The 6,505-nt window shown below is 39.3% G+C and overlaps 1 long non-coding RNA gene across 3 annotated transcripts in view; it reads left to right on the top strand.

Annotated features, from left to right (window-relative positions):
* The first annotated feature begins 641 nt into the window (after positions 1-641).
* The window catches only part of LOC118166843, a 32,031-nt gene continuing 26,167 nt past the window's right edge, over positions 642-6,505 (top strand). The window contains exons 1-4 of one of the 3 annotated variants that reach the window (XR_004750750.1): positions 642-959; positions 2,494-2,557; positions 5,555-5,601; positions 5,777-5,986. This is a non-coding gene — a long non-coding RNA (uncharacterized LOC118166843). Of the gene's footprint in view, positions 960-2,493; positions 2,558-5,420; positions 5,602-5,776; positions 5,987-6,505 lie in introns of those variants that run through there. The other 2 variants (XR_004750749.1, XR_004750751.1) reach the window with 2 other exon arrangements.

Below are 6,505 nucleotides of genomic sequence, written 5' to 3'. Positions count from 1 at the left end.
TGCGCTGCTCAGGGGGAGGAGGTAGAAGAGGGTGAATGGAGGGAAGGTGTTTTTAGTTTGTTTTTAGTTTGTCTCTGCTCTAGCTTGTTAGTAATAGTCAATGAATTACATTAATCTCCCTGTGCTAAGTTTGTTTTGCCCATGGCCATTGGTGAGTGATCTCCGTGTCCTTTCCGTCGTATTTTCTCCCCCTTTTCCTCTGAGGAGGGGGAGTGAGAGAGTGGTTGTGGTGGAGCTCAGCTGCCCAGTAGGGTAAAACCACCACAGCTGGTGACAAAACATTGGTCTCTGTGTAAAGATGTACTGAATTAAAATGCTGTGGGTATTGTTATGAACAGAGGGGCTTGCTAGTGGAGCTCACAGCTGGCAATAAGTTCAGCAGTTTATGGAATGAAGTCACTTGCTAGTGCTTTAGAGACCAGAAGGGAGTGATGAAAAAGAATATAAAATCTCACTAGCATGTTACTGTTTTATTGTTTATGTTAATGCCTACCTTTACAGAACAATCAGTTCCTACGCTCACTATTACTGTTATGTTCTCATGATTCCTGTAGGCTTTCATTATGTGTGCACTAGCTGTAGGATTTCATTATGTGTGCAGTAGCTGAACATGTTCCACTTTCATGTGAGGCTTCCTAGAAGTGGAAATACTTGTTGCTTCTTGTGGAACCACCTCAAGTTACTTGCACACTGTAGACTGAGGTCTTCTACTAATTTTCTTGCCTTTCTGATGATTGTTCCTTCTGAGGGTTGCCCATCCACATGCCTTCAGCTGTCTCTCTGTCCTTTGTCCACCAGGCTCAAGTCTCTCCTAATCTGCTGCATTCTGCTTCTAAATTTAAAATGTTTGCCAGTCTTTTAGCCCAAAGCCATGAAAGAAAGATTAGCCACCGGGAAAGCAGAAACCAAACTGCTCACCTGACCCCAGTTCAGTGGAACTGCAACATACATAAATTAAGGTGGTTACAGAGGCAAGGGTAACAACTTCTAAGCAAACTTTATTTGAGATTGTTTTATACAGTGATACTAAAATTTCTTCTTTTTCACTCATTGCTGCATTTCGATTCTGAAGCAGCTGCCTGTCTGCCCCTGGTTTCACTTTGACCAGGGGCTGGGTTCCAGTCAGGGCCTCAGGCTACCCGATTAAAGATCTCCTTTCTTATATTTCCTGAAATATATTTCGTATATTTCGGTAGATGGGTCCTCCTGGGAAAGTGAGCGTGTCTAAGTAGTTCACAGCTTTTCCATCAAAAACAGAGGAAAGTGAGGCCTTCTTGTCCATACAGTTAGAGGTTAATAAATCATTGTAGCCAATTGGTTACAACAGTTTCCCCACCATTCTCCCACAGTTCTTAAACCCAGGAGTTGAAATATTTCATATATAGCTGCACACAGATCCAAAGGATTGTTTAGTGATTATAAAGTTCTTCACAATCTGTCGTTTGCCAAACATTCCCATAAAGTTCTTCACAATCTGTCATTTGCCAAACATTCCCATAGAAGACCACAATTTACTGTTTTTTTTTGAAAGATTTCTGCAGCTGCTGTGCAACCTAATTTGCGAACACAAGCATTGCAAACATCAAAGCCTTCTGTAGAGTGAAGTTTCTTGGCAAGCTCTATTTTGCAGTTATTGTTGCACATATTGATAATTGCTGTCAGTAGCTCCTACAATAAGTTTGATACCTGCTAAGGATGCTGCCAAAGCACAGTCTCATGAGAAGAAACAATTGTAGTTTTGCCATTCCTTTTGAAAAGGATCAATACACGCCTAGGAGTATGTAGTGGAAAACTTTCGTATTACCATTTTATAGTTGAAGACTGGAAAGAACTGCAACTGTTTAACTATGAATTATCACTGTACTTTATGAATGCTTTTGTCATGGATGAAAATCTTCACAGAAAACCAAATATTCAAAGCTTGTTGTCCTGGAGACTTGCTATGCTTCTAAAGGCAAAGATTTTTAAAAAATATACAGAAATTAAAAAGCAGAAAAATTGTAAGACTGCTTACGCATACATGTAGTTGAACTGAGATTCAAATGTCACTTTGTACTTCCAGGGTTATTTCAGCTGGGGGCTATTGTGTTGAGTTTAGCTTTTTCTGATAGGAAAATTATATTCTAGGCCTGGTGTTTATGCTTGCTTTTAAAGGATTAAATTCAAGCCACAGTTGTAAGGGTGAAAGTCACCTGGCCTTTTTTTCACATTTAATTAATTAGAATCGAACCCTGAGGGTAAAACTTATTAATGAAATGTAAATGTAAAATTATGCTACTCTGGAAAAACAAATGTGGTGTGCCAAGAAATCCATTAGCTGAGTTTCTTATTTTCTCCTTAAATCCTTTGTAGTCAAGGGACATTAAGAGGGAAGCAGGCCTGGACAGAGGACTTTGAATTACAATCCTGTAGGAACTGTAGTTTCCAGCTCTCGTTCTGTAGGCTCACCCTGTTTTCATGTAGATTTTGATTACGTTTCCTACATTGTTTTAGGGGATGGTAAAGATGAGAAGAAAAAATGAGTGAAGACACAAATCCACAAGTGTTTGTATACACAGTGGGTTATCCTATTTCTTATTTTAATCTATTCCAAAATAGTTTTCCAAGGTTGTGTACATACATAATATAGTTAACATAGAATAAATCTGAGACTACCACCCTGACAAAAAGAGAGAGAATTTATGTGGACTAACAGGAATTTTAAATTTGAACTCACAGCTTTGTTAATATGGTGGATTTCACAGAATCACAGAATTTTCTAGGTTGGAAGAGACCTCCAAGATCACCGAGTCCAACCTCTGACCTAATGCTAACAAATCTTCCACTAAACCATATCCCTAAGCTCTACATCTAAACGTCTTTTAAAGACCTCCAGGGATGGTGACTCCACCACTTCCCTGGGCAGCCTATTCCAGTGACTAACAACCCGTTCAGTAAAGAAGTTCTTCCTAACATCCAGCCTAAACCTCCCCTGGCGCAACTTTAGCCCATTCCCCCTCGTCCTGTCACCAGGCACGTGGGAGAATAGACCAACCCGTCACCTCGCTACAGCCTCCTTTCAGGTATCTGCGGAGTGCGATAAGGTCACCACCTTCTCCAGGCTAAACAGTCCCAGCTCCCTCAGCCGCTCCTCCTAAGCCTTTTTCTCCAGACCCTTCACCAGCTTCGTTGCCCTTCTCTGGACTCGCTCGAGCACCTCCGTGTCCTTCTTGTAGCGAGGGGCCCAAAACTGAACGCAGTACTCGAGGTGCGGCCTCACCAGAGCCGAGTACAGGGGGACAATCACTTCCCTGGACCTGCTGGCCACGCTGTTTCTTATGCAAGCCAGGATGCTGCTGGCTTTCTTGGCCGCCTGAGCACACTGCTGGCTCATATTCAGCCGACTGTCAACCAACACTCCCAGGTCCTTCTCTGCCAGGCAGCTTTCTAACCACACATCTCCCAGCCTGTAGCTCTGTTTGGGGTGGTTGTGCCCCAGGTGCAGGACCCAGCACTTGGCCTTGTTGAACTTCATACCGTTGGCCTCAGCCCATCGGTCCAGCCTATCCAGATCAGACTCTGTCTCATTTATGTGCTGCTTCTGAAGAATTTTTCCTAACAAATGGCATAATGAAAGCTGATATTTTTGGTGCCCTTGATACTGAAGCATCCTTGATGCTCCAGTATAAAATATTGCTCTAGTTCCAACATATCTTTGAATTGTCTCTTTCACAGTCTGTGGTGCTTCATCTACCTTAAATGGAAAATAATAATAATAATAATAATAATAATAATAATAATAAAATCTTTGACCTATTATAGATTTTCTTTTCTAAATTAAATTCAATTTATCATTGTGTCACCCACTTTCATGGTGTCAAATACATTTTTTTTGAATGTTTGACAATACAGGGTGTTGTTTTCCCTACCTAATTAACTAACAATGTGCATCTGTAAATTTAGACTCTCTTACATCTGTCTGAAAAAACTTGAACCATACTAGCTAATTCTCCACCTCTGGTACAAAATACTACTATTACTTTCTCATCAGTCTTCAGAACTCTTTAAACTCCAGTTTGACTATTTTGGAAAAAACCTGGAGAAAACACACTGCATGTGTTTGTCTGGAATTACGTTTCAGGGTTTCTCTTTAATACCAACCAGTATGCTGATTTGCTGCTATTAAGTTTTCAGTCTGGAAGCATACATTTCTTCCAATAAAATCTTTGTAACTTGAATCCATTAAAAAAAAAAAAAATGCTTACCAAGTTTTGATCTATTTTTTCTTGATCTTTTGTATGTATTATTAGAAAAACTAATTTTGTGATACCAAATCTATTTTTGATTATATGGAAATTAACTTTAAAAAATGAGTGGATATATTGCTGCAGAAAGGGTTGCATTACTGTGATAAGAGAAGCCTTTGCTGTATCTGCAGTGTGTGAGTAGGGGAAGCTTCCTTTATCATCCCAGCAACAGTCTTAGTCCTGAAGAGGAGGTGCTGGCTTTTCTCAGAGATTAGCAGCTTCGTGTTTCAGCCAAGGCTATTTTTGCCCTGCGTTCTGCTAGTAAGAAAAAAGGCGTGTGATTGTGTAAAAGATTTAAGCAGGAGCTAATATATCTTTAGTGGTTGTTTGACACTTGGCACCTTTAAATGTTTTTCTTGAAAGCTGTCAACCAAGAGTTTTCTTACTTAGGATCTGGTTTGATGTCAGTAGGAGTCACTGATGGAATCCATCCACTGATAGAGGCACATTTGATGATTTCACGTCTCTTACTAACTTGCTTTATGAAAACCCTGAAAATGTTCTATGATTTTTCATGACTGTGCCCTCAAAGGTACCAAAACTGAAATAGCTGATAGATGGATTTTACTCCCAGTCATGGTAGCTGAAAACTGATGAGTGCCCTCTGTTTACATACATAACAGACCATATCCCCTATAGGCTTTAGAAGGCCTTCAAGAAGATCCTAAATGAATCATGGCTTTTACAGGGCAGAAAGCTTAATGCAGAACTCATTTAAGTCAAGATTATTATCTACTGATTTTGGTAAACTGCAGTAAACTTCATTAGCAAAAACCTGTCCTGCAGTATTTTATTTAAAGTTAATGTTTTAAACTGTAAATAAGTTAGTTAAGAGATTACCAAGATAAATGAGAAATTATTTAAAAGAAAGAAGGAAAGAAAGGATGTAATTCTAAAATTATGCATAAATGCTTGGCTTGGATGAGATACAAACATACAGATTCACGTGGCAGAAGCTGCGGAGGAAGAGATGTTTGCACCAACAGTGACCAGATTGTGTGCACATACTGCTTTAGAAAAACAGAAACTGAGGACTCCCTTAAAGACCCCTTTTTAACAGGAATGAGTTTTTGTAGCACAGCAGCTCTTGAGATACTAGACCTTTTATTTAAGACAGTCATGATGGACAGTTAAAATGGACAGTGTTAATTTTATGTAATCTTGGCAGCTTTTTGCCTTAAAATGTGTTGTTTCTGAGTTAGTGACTGCATTCATGGTTCCTTAACGAATACCAATATATCTTCTAAAACAATTCTCTACTCTCCTAGGTAAGCTGAACCCACAGTTTGTGTGTCTGGGCTTGCTGAGGTCATTTGTGAGCATGGTTCATATTTATTCGTGCCAAAGCTTCACAGTTAATTTTATTCCACTGTGTTTATAGCTGACATATTTTTGAAGTCACAGGACCATTTTAAAAGATCATGTTTTCTCCTTTGTGCAGTTTAGTGTTGTTGTTTTTTTTTTTATTTATTTATTTTTTTTTTTTCCAGCTCAACAGTTCTTCCACCAACTCTACTTATGCACTCATGAGTAATCTTCACCATTTTGAGAGAAGTGCCTTCCACCAAGAGTACGGACTGTGAGCAGAAGTGCAAAAATTGAAGCTTAAAGCTGGAACAAATCAGACAATAGCAGCTGCACGCAGATGAGCGGCCACAGCCTTTGAAAACATGAGAAACAAGGAGGCTGTGCAGGGACAAGTAAGTATTTGAAAGCATGCCAGTTCTTCTCTGATGTACCAAGTACTAAATGTGCATTGCTGGAGCAGAGCTGATTTTTAGGTGTTGCTTCGAGCAATCACAAATTTTCAGACTCAAGACAGCTTGACTGTATCTTTTTTGTTTAGACGCATGCCAATGACTTCAGTTGTTGTCTTATACATTATAACTGTGTAGAGAAAAAGATTTCTATTTTGCCACAGTCTCTAGTCATATTTGAGGTCGTGGTCTCTACTGATGGCAGAGGTGGTTTTTTTCTGTCAACATTTCTAAGGATCAGAAAATTCACAGATATTGCACTGAAATATTTTGTTTTATTTTTTGAAAGGAAAGATGGTAAAGAGAAGGAAAGAACCGTAGGACTACGGTTGCGTTTCTTTTTCTCTTCCTTTTTCTTTCTTCATCTCTCTTTCTTTTCTTTTTTCTTTTCTTTCCTTTCTTTCCTTTCTTTCCTTTCCTTTCTCTTCCTTTCTCTTCCTTTCTCTTCCTTTCTCTTCCTTT

The sequence above is a fragment of the Oxyura jamaicensis genome, chromosome 4, assembly GCF_011077185.1.
Source record: "Oxyura jamaicensis isolate SHBP4307 breed ruddy duck chromosome 4, BPBGC_Ojam_1.0, whole genome shotgun sequence".
NCBI lineage: Eukaryota > Metazoa > Chordata > Aves > Anseriformes > Anatidae > Oxyura > Oxyura jamaicensis.
This window is presented reverse-complemented; position numbering and strand designations above follow the sequence as displayed.